At 35.2% G+C, this 13,665-nt stretch overlaps 1 pseudogene across 1 annotated transcript; it reads right to left on the bottom strand.

Annotated features, from left to right (window-relative positions):
* Window positions 1-11,696: 11,696 nt before the first annotated feature.
* Window positions 11,697-12,371, bottom strand: LOC105824643 (annotated as a pseudogene). The gene has a single exon (XR_001138214.1). The product of XR_001138214.1 is annotated as a 60S ribosomal protein L15 pseudogene (transcript).
* Window positions 12,372-13,665: the final 1,294 nt, after the last annotated feature.

Raw genomic sequence — 13,665 nt, 5'->3', positions numbered from 1 at the left:
AGCTGTCTTATAGGAAAATAAAATAAAACACACAGTCCAGAAGAAACTGCCAAGAATGAAACAGCAATCCTAAAATAGTCATGAGAAATCTGAAGACCTAAATCATCGTAGGTATATTATATAAGCGATAAATAAATAAATGTATCCTTAAGAAAAGGAGCAAAGATGGTCATGAATACAGTAAAGCTTGATAGTTGTGATCCAGGCAGAGGTATATATACACACATAACATCTAAAGGAAGACATCATTTTTTCAGCTACCTAGGGTTTACTTTCAGACAACTTTTCCTGCATTTTAAAGCACTTGCATTCAGTGTGGTACGATCTGTTTGTAATGTTAATCATTGACTATTGTTCTGCTACTTGGATGTTGATAGTGAAGCAGAGAACAATTTATCATCGTTTATTATGAGTCACTATGCACGCAACTATGCTTAACATGGCGAAATGTATTAAACACTCGTCCAACTATTTATGAAATACTTTACATAATTTAATTTGCTTTTGTACAGTTTTATGTAAATAAATTGCTTGTCATTTTTGTCTCTGCAAATTAAAATATAACATGGTCAAATGGTTTCACACTTGTAAGTGTACTTCTCTATTGACAGGTAATTCACTTTTGATTGAATGAGGAGTGAATGGATGCATGTACCAGTTTGATTTAGATGGTTTGATTTCTGCTAAATTAAGATAGAGCAAGGAAGATAATGAAACAGCAATTGTTGATTGGGGGGGGTACCATGCATAACTGTCACATTACTTTGCCTTATAATGGAATGGAATTTGGATTCTTCAGTTTCATTAAAATAATTTCTGAGACAGTTACCTAGCTAGCTTTAAAATCTTAAAGCATAAAGTAGCAGAAGAACTCATCATTAATATGAAGGTTTACATTTTTTCAGGGATATCTATAGAAATTCCAAATTTAGGATAAAATTAATTCTAAGCCAAAATGCATCTCTGTGTAGGAAATGTTTGTTTCTAATGTAAATTAATGACAAGTAGAAAAAAATTATAAACTTAAAAACTGTATTTCATCATGAGATGTAGAGAAAATAAAGCACAAAATAGAATTTTTACCTTGATTAATTCATTTTTTCTTTAGTTGAGCTTTTTCTAATTCTTATATTTTTTCAGTCACTTATTATTTTTCTATTTGCTATTTGTTATAAGATTGTACCCTCAACTATTGTGGTTATCTTCTTTGTTTACTAAATTGGTATCCATACAAGCAAGTGTCTTCTCTTCTCCAATTACTCAATCATGACCTTCCTTCCAACTCAGAAACTTAAAAGAGAAAGAAAATATTTTCTATACTAACATATTGCTTGGGATTTTTGTCCCATCTCACAACAGTGATGTTAAAACCTAGCTACATGAAAAAATAGACACACTAAAAATCCTTACCTTAAAATTTCTCTACCATTTTTTCTCTCTTCTGTGAAAATTCAGTGTATTTTATTTTTATAGACTAACACACATTCCTGAATCAAAGATATCTTTGAAAATTGATTTTGACTAATAGCCTCCCTTTTGATTGGTATCTCATCCAGAAGAGGGGAAAATATTTATATGGGTAGAGCTTTATGTTCAAATATTTATGAATCTGAGAATTAGGAGAAAGTATGGTGAGAAACTCTACTTCAAGTATTAATAGGGTGAAGAAATGATATGTCCATTCAGCTTTACTTTCTGGTTTTCTCATAGTGAGAACTAACCAACAGCACATAAAATATCTGTTCTTCCTTCAAATTCTTGATTCAGATTTTGAGAAACATATATCTCTTTACCCTGAAATTGCATTAGTAAGCTAAAATATTTAAAAATAAAACAAGAAAAACGCTCAAGCAAGTAAATATACAGTGGTACACTTTAGAAAATGGTAGACATGAAGCAGGCTAATAAAAGTTGCATAGTGTTGCTTCCAAGGTTTAGGGTTGATTATTCTACCATCCTTGATTCATTGGAAGAATTCCATCTCCTAACTTAGAAGCTTGACTTAGCACAATGACCTGTTCACAACAATACCTTACAGTTACAGCACGTATTATGGTTTACAAAGTGTTTTTATTACAAGATTTATCTCAAAATTCCCACAATACCTGCAATAACACTGTAGAAACTATTAGATAAGCTGTGTATGAAGGTGGGTTTTATTTTATTTTATTAAATAATTCTCAGATTAATAAAAATTTGAACACAAAACTTGACCAATATTAACATTTTCCCCTCTACTGGTGGAGGTACCAATCAAAACATTTTGCAGGATTTACCATAGTGACAGAAAAAGCAACTTTCTACATTTACCTAAATAAAATAGTCATTTTGTAAAGTGGAAATTGGGGAACTAATCATGCAGATTGGCTAGTAATTGTCTTCATCTGACATTGCACTATGTACCCCGGCAGTAATTGTAACTTTTATAGGATTTTGGACAGCAAACTATAAATCTTGAAAATATCATAGCCTCATTTCTTCCTGCTGAATACCCGTGGCCTAGTCTATTAGGCAATGAGGTGTTGGCGGACCTTGGCTGGATAAATAGTCAGTCTAACTTTGGGGACTTGAATTAGCACAACCCACAGCACTACCAAAATTGATCAGATAATTGTAGAATTCCCAAATTGACTTTAGTTTCAACAGGCTGGTTTCACAGAGAAATTGTCTATTGAGTTTTTGTCTTGTTTCTTTTCTCTTTGTACTCTTAATCTTTTCATGTCCCCATTCCAAAGCCTTTTGCCACAAGTGAAGTTATTTGCTCTGTGTTTTTTCCCCATTCAAAAGCAAACCAGGTTTTCCCAGGAGGCAAAGTGGATGTTAGGTAGCTATCCAAGGACTAGAGGATTTGCAACCCAATCAGCTTTATTTTAATGGAAATTTACAATATCAAATACTTGAGCTCTTCGGAAATAGAGTGAATAGGGACTGAACTTATATTTGTTTATTTTCTCTTATCTTTATCCTCTACTCTAATACTTGTTTATAAACTGTATGGAGGAAGGTGATTAACCAAAATGGTATAAATTTTCTAAGCTGCAGGGAGTGAGGAAACGATATGAATGTAAAATGTGGAAAGCTAAAAATGTATGCTTTCTTTTAACCCTAACTTTATTTTTTCCTGTTGTGTTTTTATTAAATGTAAATTTTATTCATTTGTTGAATTTAATATGTATGACCCATCGCAGAAATAATTTTGTTTATTTATTGAACCTCCAGTGAGAAGATGTAGAAGATGCTTAATAGGTCATAAATGTAAACTTTCCTCTAAACTATCAGATGATGTTAAACAAAAATTATAGTTTATACTTTATGTTCACTTTTATTTTTTCCATCAGGTTATCATGATTCAAATGATCCAATACCAGAAAGGTAATAAGAAAGATGCATGAAATCAACAAAGTACTGCTTAGATATAATCTTAGAGATTAGAATGAGATTCGAAAAATAAAAATGTTAATTAACATGCCTAATTTTAAAAAATAGTCCATTAAAGAATCACCTGAATAAGCAAACTGAAGAAAGAGATAAAAACAAGATGTTTAATTTTGGCAATTTAATAGAAAGTGCATTACAATATCCCAGACTTAGTAAAATTAGCAATAATTTGAAAGGATCATGTCAGTTTTTTCTAAGTATGCTTTATGTACATTTTTACTGCAATTTTATGGATTGTTATAAAAATGTGACCACACAGTTAAACCATTTTATAGTACATTTTTGTAAAGGAAGTGAGGGCAAAAAAAATACTAAAAGGAAATATAATAAGTAGTTGACTAGATCATTTACTTATAGTCTTAACACTTGCTTTTAAGAGGGAAACAATTATTTGAATGCTTTTCCAGACTCTAAGCACAGCTGGAATATACTAGAATAGCATAACTGGAGTTTGAGGACCACTGAGAGAATGCAGACTTTTAGGGGGGTGTGTATTCTATAATAATTTTAAAAGTTTTGAGTTTTATTATTATGATGATCAAAGTAATCTTTCAGCATAGCTTTCAGTGACAATTCTCAGTTGAAACTGAATTTAATAGAATAAAAGTCTGCTTTATAAGTCAACGTTTATCCTTCTATTGTGTGAAAAATTATATTTGCTGGAGTCCAAAGGGACTTTTTTTCCTTACAGTAGTCCATAATTTACTCAGTTGTGAGTTGGATAAGTAGAAGAATATTAAACAATGTGAATGACTCAAGTAGGATATATCGGCATATACAGAGGTCAACAGACTTTTTCTGTACAGGGCCAGATAGTAAATATTTTAGGCTTTGTAATTCAAGAAGCAAAACCAAGAATATTGTGTAGGTATTTTTATGACAAGAGAAAACAAACTGAGATGTTTTCAATCATTTAAATGTATCGATACCATTCTTAGTTGAGGAAACATACAAAAGCAGGCGGTGGTGCTGGATTTGGCCAAGTAATCTTAGTTTGGCTGACCCTGGCATATATGAAAAACGACTTCAACTGATACTAATTTCAGACTCTGTCATTAAGATTCCTCTTCTTATGCCTGTTTTAAATATGTCCCTGTTTGCCTGAAACAGTGCTGGTGTACGACTTTGTACATCAAATTCATTATTTTTCATACTTAAAAGTTAAATTATATGATTGCCCCAGTTATCAGGCCATTGCTTCCCATTGACCAGCTTCCCACTGACGAGGTGTGTAAAAATCCCGTCTCTAGATCACAAAAGATCGACTCTGTAAGAAATGCCAGTCGACGTGCATAGAGTCCTCAGGCTACTGGAAAAGAGTTCATATCTTAATGCAGGAAACATCATCATCCAAAAAGTAAAAGAGTATCCTACTCTGGAAGTGCTCAGTTGGGATTAGAGGTGGGAGATTTTCTATTTTCTATTGGACCAAAAGCTTTAAATATACTTCCATTTAAATGCCATGGATAAGCACTCATTATATTGTGTTAGGTAAAAAACAGGGCAAAGTTTCATATTTAGAGCATTATACGCACAAAATTAAAAAAGAGAAACACTGTGGTGAATAAAACAGGATTCTTGTAGCCAGGTTACTGTTTTTTTAAAATCCTCTTTTGTGTTTTCTAAATTGTGCACAATGAATATATTTTCGTTAACAGAATAAAAAAGTAAACATTTTGAAAATATTCAAAAATTATGGGTAGTTGAGTGAATAAGCTTAAAAGTAGTAAAAGAAACAATTTAATTTAAAAGCATTCAATATTTTTCATCTAATAATACTGCTGTCAGGGTTGATTTTTTGAGGGGTGTTGCCACGGTTCTTTGGCTACTTGCTAGGAAAAATCGCTAGCCTTGGACTTAAGCTCCTAGTTTCTGCCCATGCTACTGGCCAGGAAAGGTTCCCTAACCTCAATTTCCTGCTATCACGGGTTTGGTTCTAAATATTCCCTGGCCTCCTCATTTTTGTTCCCCTCCTTTTTTCCTGTAGTTAGTGCTGCCAACCTGCACCTGTCCCTAACAATCCCAAAGAAAATTGTTTTTTAAAAGGTTAGATTACCACTCTCTTGTGACTGACATTAGCTATTTTGTATCCCAGCAAACTGAATATGATATGCTAAATAACCTCCGAGGTTGTTAAACTAGTACAAAGGAAATATTCTTCATATGAAGGCTAGATGTGAATATTTTTAAGGAGGTAAATTAAATGTGAAGTTTTTATTTTAAAGAAAGTAACATACAAACATACCAAAAAAAAAAAGATCAACAACACAATGAACCTATTATCTAGGATATGATCAACGTAGAAAATATGGATGGGTGCTTCAGCATATAAACTGCATTATTCCCATTTGGATCCTCTGATATAACTATCTCTGAGGTCTCCATCTAGAAAGTATTATAGATTTTGACTTTGTTGTAGTCAGGGCTAGTTGATTTTCTTAAACCTCCAGAAGTGAAGCTATTGAAAAAGCTACTGTAAAAATCTTTGCCTAATCTAAGAAACAATTAACATTTTCATTGACTAAAATAACCAGCTAACCTAACTGATGAAATTTAACAATAAATTCTCAGTCGAATGGGATGGATACTATCAGTCCATACATGGTTAAGAAATAAAAAAGGGCAATTGAAAAATGCTACTATATTGGAAAACTTGCTTCAAGGTTACAGATGTTATTGGAGAAGATAGGGTGAATAAAATGAGCAATCCAGCTCTTACCTAAAGAAATTCAGTCTCCAGTGAATCATTTTTTTGTAATAGTTGAACTGCGCTCCTGCTATGTCAATTACTGGGGTGCATAGAGAAATGTTTAGTATACTGCCTGCCGACTTCTTTCCTTAAATTGCCTGGAATACAGCAGACTCATTTTTTTCTATTTTTCTCTATCTTTTATTAGATGAAAACAAATAGAGGAACAGGTGATTTGATTTTTCTCTCTGCTTAGGATTTATATGTGCTTCCCAGGCAGCATTTTGTTATCCTCAGGTTTAAAGGCTCTAAGTCATCAGAGAAACACTCCCTCTTGACTATAAATGTAAGGCAGACGATTATAATGACAGAGTCACAGGTGGAAAATAATCTTCACTCAATTGTAATCAAGCCCATCACTGACAAAGAATCATACGTTGCTTTGGTATTTCAATTGAGATGAAGGCACCAATTTATACATCAACTCTTCAGGAAGGGCAGGAAGAAACGTAAACAGCAAAATATATTCAGGGTTAATTTCAACCTGCGTTGCAAACATAAACTGATTACTCAGGATAGTGGATTGAAGCTGAATTACCAGACGTTAACTTGGAAACAGCAGCTGCATTGCTTGTTTTCATCAGACTCATTAAAAAAAAGACTTGATCTCTGCATTGCTTGTTCCCCCATAGCACCATAGGAAAGAGTTCCTGGAGGAGTCGCTCCTCTCACACAGATTTAAAATCTCCAGCATGGAGAAATCCAGTGGAACATATTTATGTCATTCACACTATGGTCAACTTCTATCTAGGAATGTTTAGAGGTTCCCATTAACTCCAGATTTATTTTTTAGTTGTAATTTGATTCAATTTTAATCAACATGTACTCTTGCTTGTGATTCTGTGAGGCACAGCAAAATTTCTAAGCTAAGAGTGAATCAGAAAGTATATTTCAACAAGGGACATCTTCGTACAGATGTGATACCACCTCTCAGTCTTCTCCAAATGTGCAGGGAAATAACCAACTGGAAAAGTCATTTGTTGAAATTGTCCCTGTCATTCTAGCTTTCAAAGGTATTTCTCCTCATTATCAAATCCATACAGATAATGTAATTAGGAACACTAGTTCTGAAAATGTTATCATATTCTTGCAGAAAAGTTGCTCATGTATCTTTTTTTTTTTTTTCCTGAACTGTTTAACTATGTCCCTTTACTTCAGGAAATGTAGATGTAATTTATTAACTTAACAAAAATGTGTGAGTTATATCAAACGCAATGCTGGATATTTGGGATACAGTGGTAAGCAAACTATGGCTGGTTCCTTCTCTTATAGACTTTAATCAAAGTGGGAGGCAGTCCAGAGGGAAAAAAATATTGAAACTGATAGGAACCACACAGCACTTGTTGCTTGGTATGTTCAATGGTGAGAAAATAAAAGTTCTTTGGACTGACTCTTGGGGCATCTAGCTTGAACTTTTGCAGCAGAAATAGCCACCCAGAGAAAGAGGCATCCAAAATTAGGAATGAAGAGTGGACAGACAGAAGTAGAGGGCTGGAGAGGTTTTCAGGTAAAGATAACTTTCTGTATAGACTAGGGGGTCTGAGAGAGCATGAAGATTTGAAGAACTGAGAGAGACTCCAGTTGTGGAAAGGAGAAGGAGTGACTCGGCAGGAGTTTTGGGGAGTGAAGCGTGAGGTGGTAGGGAGTAAGTATAATGGGGATAGTGATAAGAAGGAGATGAATCCCAAAAAGGTTGCTCTCTGTCTCCCTTCCTGATAAAAATCTGAATATTTCACGATTAAAGAATTGCATTATTTGGTGCCCTCTGTTTCAAGGAACTGAGATATTCCCAGGTTGTCTCAGTAGTTGTGAGAAGTGAGAAAGTACAGTGTTCATCTCAGCAACTGAAGAGCCTTCCCTCAGGGAACTGAATGGTTATTCATTATAACATCCAGTTTGAACACATTTATTCATCCTTCATGTATAGCAGTCTTCATGTATTCAGGCTGCTATAAAAAAAGTATCATAGACTGAGTGGCTTATAAACAAGAAATTTATTTCTTATATCTGGAGGTTGGAAGTTTAAGACCAGGTGCCAGCATGGTCAGGTTCTGATGATGACCCTCTTCCAGGTTACAGACTTCATTTTTCTCTTGGCATCCTCACATGACTGAAGGGGGATGAGAAAGCTCTCTGGAATCCCTTTTATAAGGTTACTAATCCCATTCATGAGGGCTCTGCCTTCATTACTTAATCATGGCCCAAAGACCTCACCCCTAATATCTTCACATTGGGGATTAGGACTTTAACATATGAGTTTTGGGGGGAAGCAAACATACAGTCCTTAACAATCCACCTATGCCGTGGACTCCTTGATCTCTTTTGGGCCAGACTGTGACTTGGCTCATCTTTGCCTCTGTTGTGGACAATAGTTGTTCTTTCTAGACATGTTTTGTTCACTATGGTAGCCACTAGCCATGTTAGTTATTGTGTGCTTTCCCCAAACCTGTCTAAACCCTTCCTACTGTATAAGGCCTAGAGACCAGCGTTAGATTCCTTAGCACCTACTCCAATTATTCCAGCTCAAAATGATCTTTCTATTGCTTGAAACTCTGACTTGGGAGAGAAATATAACTTCTTCTTTTATCATTTCCTATTGGAGTATTTTATGAAACACCCTTGGCCTCTTGCCTGATATTCCACTCTTCCTCACAGCAGAATAATTTAATTTATGGATGAGAAAAAGACATTAGCCTATTTTCTTTGTTAAATCTGGAGCTTTTTAAATCAAAAGTATAGACCATAGAGGATTATTTTTCTCTGTCACCTTCCTTAGTGAAATATTTGCTTCTTAAATTGACATCCCGTCCTATAGATCTCGTTATGTAGATATAAATAGAGATAGGGATGAAGATGGAGATCGAGATAGATAGAGAAATTTAAAGGTTTCTCAGTATCTTTCTTAGATATCTTATTACACAAATGTTAATGAGAGAATACTGCCACCCAAGGCTCTGACTGATAAAATCCTTACTGTAATATCTCGTGTTTGTTTTTGAGGTCTCTAGACAATAAGAAGAACTATGTTCCAATGCTAAGGGATTTCAAGAGTGACATTCATGTAGTTATGGAATAATTCTTAGAAGTAATTGAGCACATTGTCTGCTAAATCATTCAGTATATTTCAATAGCCTCAACATTCGCTAATGCACTAATGCTGAGTGACTGATTGCTGATTAATAGGTGTTTTTATTCACCATTCACGAAAAGGTACTATGATTTATAGTAATGCAAAGAGCCAAAAAAAGTGGATCGTAATGCCATTCTTTGGGAATATCTTCACAATTTATGATATTCTCTAGCATATCTTTGGGTATATGTTTCAGAGTCTATAATATACAAGGTGTTGCTTTGAGGATAACGTAAATTAATATATACCAAAAAGTTCTCTGTTTTAAACCTCTTTAGAGCATTACTAATATGTTTTATGTTTTATATATAATAAGCAATTCCTATGACACACATATATAACCTTTGCCTGCTCTTTTTACTGTATTTATGCAGCATCTCAATTTCTATGTATATTAGATGGAATTAATATTATTAATCATGCATCTGAAGATAAATAGCACTCACCTGCATGCTTAGATGTAATACTTTTCTAAACCTGGGACACGAGTAAGAAATGCATAATAAAGAAGAATTTGTCTTGGTATAATAGTGAAATAGCAGTCTATAATTATGTGAAGAATTAGAAAAGAGGGAGATCATGGCAGAACAAATGGTTGTGATGAAAAATAAATTTACTTAGATTTCCTTTTCACAAGTTATAAGTGATGTGAATTTAAGTTAACTTGTGAGGATGGGAGGGAAATTTGTGGACAGTCTACAAATTTATTAATTTTTAAAAAAATCTATACAAAATAGTTATACATATTTATGGGGTACATGTGACATTTTGATACATGCATACAACATGCAATGATCAAATCAGGGTAATTAAGACATCCATCACCTCAAACATTTATCATTTCTTTGTTTTTGTTTTTTTTTTTTTTTAGTTTAATAGACATTTATTCCTTTCATTAAACAACATCTACACAAAATCCACATGTATAGTTTTTTTTTTTTTTCAGAAAGTAATTTAGGTCTTAGGTCTCAAGAAGTTTTATGAGCCTATTAATATTTTCTGGAAATCAATTAACTGAGCCTTTTTAAACCCCTAGAGAAAAATTGGTTCAGTGAAACCATCAATTGAATTTTGAAATCAAACTACTCACTCTTAAGTCAGCAAACCCAGAATTTAGAAGAAATGGAGCAACTCTTCTTCTGTATTTCCTTCACACTCAAATTCACCCTGGGAAACATTAGCCTAGTCCACTGAACACATGAAACATAAATGCAACACAATGTGGCGGGACCCTTAAAGTGAAGGTAAGCGCATAATTGATGGCCCAACTTTTTGAAAGGCCAAGGATTTTTAGGGTATTTTGATCAGGGACAAACCTCAGATATGTAAGGTTAAATTGGAAACCATGAATTTATATTGACACCAACTATGTATGACTCTTCCCTGTAACCTTATGTACTGGGTTAACCCAAGATGATTTGTTAAGAATGGACTGAGAATGATACCTATTTTTAAGTAGCCAACTATACTTTTACCCCTAATGTGGCTAGAAGATTCATAATGGTCACAAATTAGTGTTACAGATAAGTATTTAAAAATCTTGATTAAAGATGACTTTAATTTTCTCACTTCACATTCAAAAGGTATTTACCTAATGGCCACTGGCTTACTAGCTTCCCGCTGTAGCATCACTGGCTTACAAACATAAGGTTAATCATTCTCATTTACCTAACATTCAGTTTCCATCAGTTTCAAAATACAGCGTAAATACCACTAGTGTCTACTATGTATAGAATTCAGGACTCTAGATTTCATGGAGTCATGGGATTGAATCAGGAGCAGCTTTCATCTCTTACGCTAACTTAAATGGTACACTGGAGACTGAGGCAATTTTCAGGTTAACCCACATTTGTTTCATTTGTAAGATAAGCCTCTTGCAGCAAGTTTATTCAGTTCTGGAAAATGGTGGCATTTTGGAAACTTTTCTTTCAGAAACGAATGGAACACCGGATTTAATCTAAAGATGTGGGCCCTACGTGAGCTCACATTTTTCTACATATGATCACGACATAGGGTTAGGATATCCTCCTCCCACCCTACAAATTTCTAAACAAAACCCAGTTAAAAAACCAGCAGAGCATTGCCATCATCCCAGTAAAGCTGTAGGTTTCACCACATGCACAAACAAATCTACAGGGTAGTTGTAGCACTCCTCTTTTAAAGAATTTATTTTACACCTATTGTACCACACAGCATGTTTTAAACACTGACATATAACTCCCTAATAAGGTAAAGCAAAGACAAAAAAAGCTTTGTCTTATTAGAAACAAGATACACCATCACTTATAGTCCTCAAACATTATTGCACTTTTAACTTCATAATTCGACAAAGCATTCATGAGACAATCTGCAGACTAGTTTAACAGACAAATAACACCTTTAAGCAGAAATGACCGTCCTAAATTGTTTATTAGGTATGAATTTTACAAACATTACTTGTATTAGTGGTAACTGTGGAGCTGAAGAGTATTGTGCCTTCTCCAAGCTGCACAGCGAGAACCACCAATAATGTGGCGGAACTTATGGCCCTTTCCAAGGCCACAGCTCTTGCAGCCTGCAGATGTCAGCCCACGCATCTCCCTGTGCTTGTGGACCGGTTTGGTGATCCACTGGGTGTCAGGATTTCTTCTGATAGCTTTATGGAATGGATCAATGAGGATAACCTCAAAAAATTTGTAGGTGGAATCTTCACCAACCCAGTAAGAATTCAGGACTCTTAGAGCCCCACAGTGGTGTCCAGCTCACTCCTCGGCAACAGACTGAAGGCTTCGAGCAAACTTTAGCTGGTTAGCACCATGATGGACAGGCTCGCCATAGGTTGCACCCTTAGGAACTGGCGTTTGCGGCCACCACGGCGCACACGAATCCTATATGTGACATAACCTTGCTTGGCCTTGTATCCCAGTCTTCGCATTTATCTGGTCGGGTGAGGCGGGGAGCACTGTGGAGCGCAGAGAGCTGGCGGTATTGCCAGCAGCGGACCCTCAGAAAAAAGCACATTACATCAGACTGCTTCTTCCTCCATAGCTCCTGGATATGCTTGTATGCACCCATCTTGGCTTACCTGATGGCTGCCGCCAGTCAGAAAGGCTATCACTTCTTTGTATTAGGAACATTCCAAATGTTCTCTTCCAGATATTTTGAAATATACAATAAATTATGATTGGCTATAGCCACCTATTGTGCTATCAAACACTAGAACTTATTCCTTCAATCTAACTGTATTTTTGTACCCATTAATCACCCTCATACAAAAAGTTTTATTTTACGCTTTTGGAGTGATGATGATAAAAACAAGAGTCATAAGAGCCATAATTATTTATCAATTACCCATGTTCCATGCTCTGAGTTTAATACCATTCCACAGTATGTTCAAAAAAATGTATGAATTAACTTTTGTTTTCCCCATTTTCAGATGGGGAAACTGAGTCTTATTCAAGTCAAATAAATTGCTCAGCTACTGACCAAAAGATTGGGCATCCCAAACTGTACCAGAGTAGCTTCAAGACCCATGCTCATGTATGCTTCACCTTCCTCCCCATCATCTTCCAATGCAGATGTTCAAATCAGCATCACTGATTGTGCCTGGTACAGAGAATTCTCCTGGATTAACTTAGTACGTTCTATAAGGACAGGACAAGAATTTCTTTCTAGAGCAGAATTTCTCAACAGTGACACTATTAACATTTCGGCCTGGGTAATTCTATATTGTGGGGGGCTGTGCTTGGCATAGTAAGGTGTTCAGTAGCATCCCTGGCTTCTACCCACTAGATGCCAGTAGTACCTCCTCCCCAGTCATTACAATAAAAAAAGTCTCCAGACATTGCAAAATGTCCCTGGAGAGGAGGGAGTTGGGGAAATGGGCGGGTCTTAGGGAGGGAAGAGGAAGAACAAAATTCCCCTGGTTGAGAATTGGTGCTCTAGAGGTACATTTCTTTGTTTTTTAATTGGGTCAAATTTTAGACCATAGGGTTGAGTGATGGAAAATACATATCTTGTTGTATCTTATATTGTATCCATTAATGTAGAATTTTTTGTGTATAAATACAGAATTTTTTTTTCCTAATCCAGATTGCCACTTCAGAGCGAAAAGAAAGTGGACGGTTATTCAAGTTCTGAACCAGAGTCAATTTTATGTACATATATTAAAGAAACAATTGGAAAAGAATCTCAATCTCTCTCTTTTTCTCTCTGTTTCTTTGTTCTCTGGGCCTTCCCACCACCTCTCCTGAATCCTCTACATCCTTCTTTTATCTTTTTTTCCCTTCCTTCCTTCCCTTTCTTCCTTCTTCCCTACTTTGTCCCTCCCTCCTTCCATCCTTTCTTCCTTTCCTCCGTTCTCCCCTTG

The sequence above is a fragment of the Propithecus coquereli genome, unplaced genomic scaffold, assembly GCF_000956105.1.
Source record: "Propithecus coquereli isolate 6110/MARCELLA unplaced genomic scaffold, Pcoq_1.0 Scaffold750, whole genome shotgun sequence".
Lineage (NCBI taxonomy): Eukaryota > Metazoa > Chordata > Mammalia > Primates > Indriidae > Propithecus > Propithecus coquereli.
The sequence above is the reverse complement of the archived record's forward strand: the minus strand, read 5'-3'. Positions and strand labels throughout refer to the sequence as shown.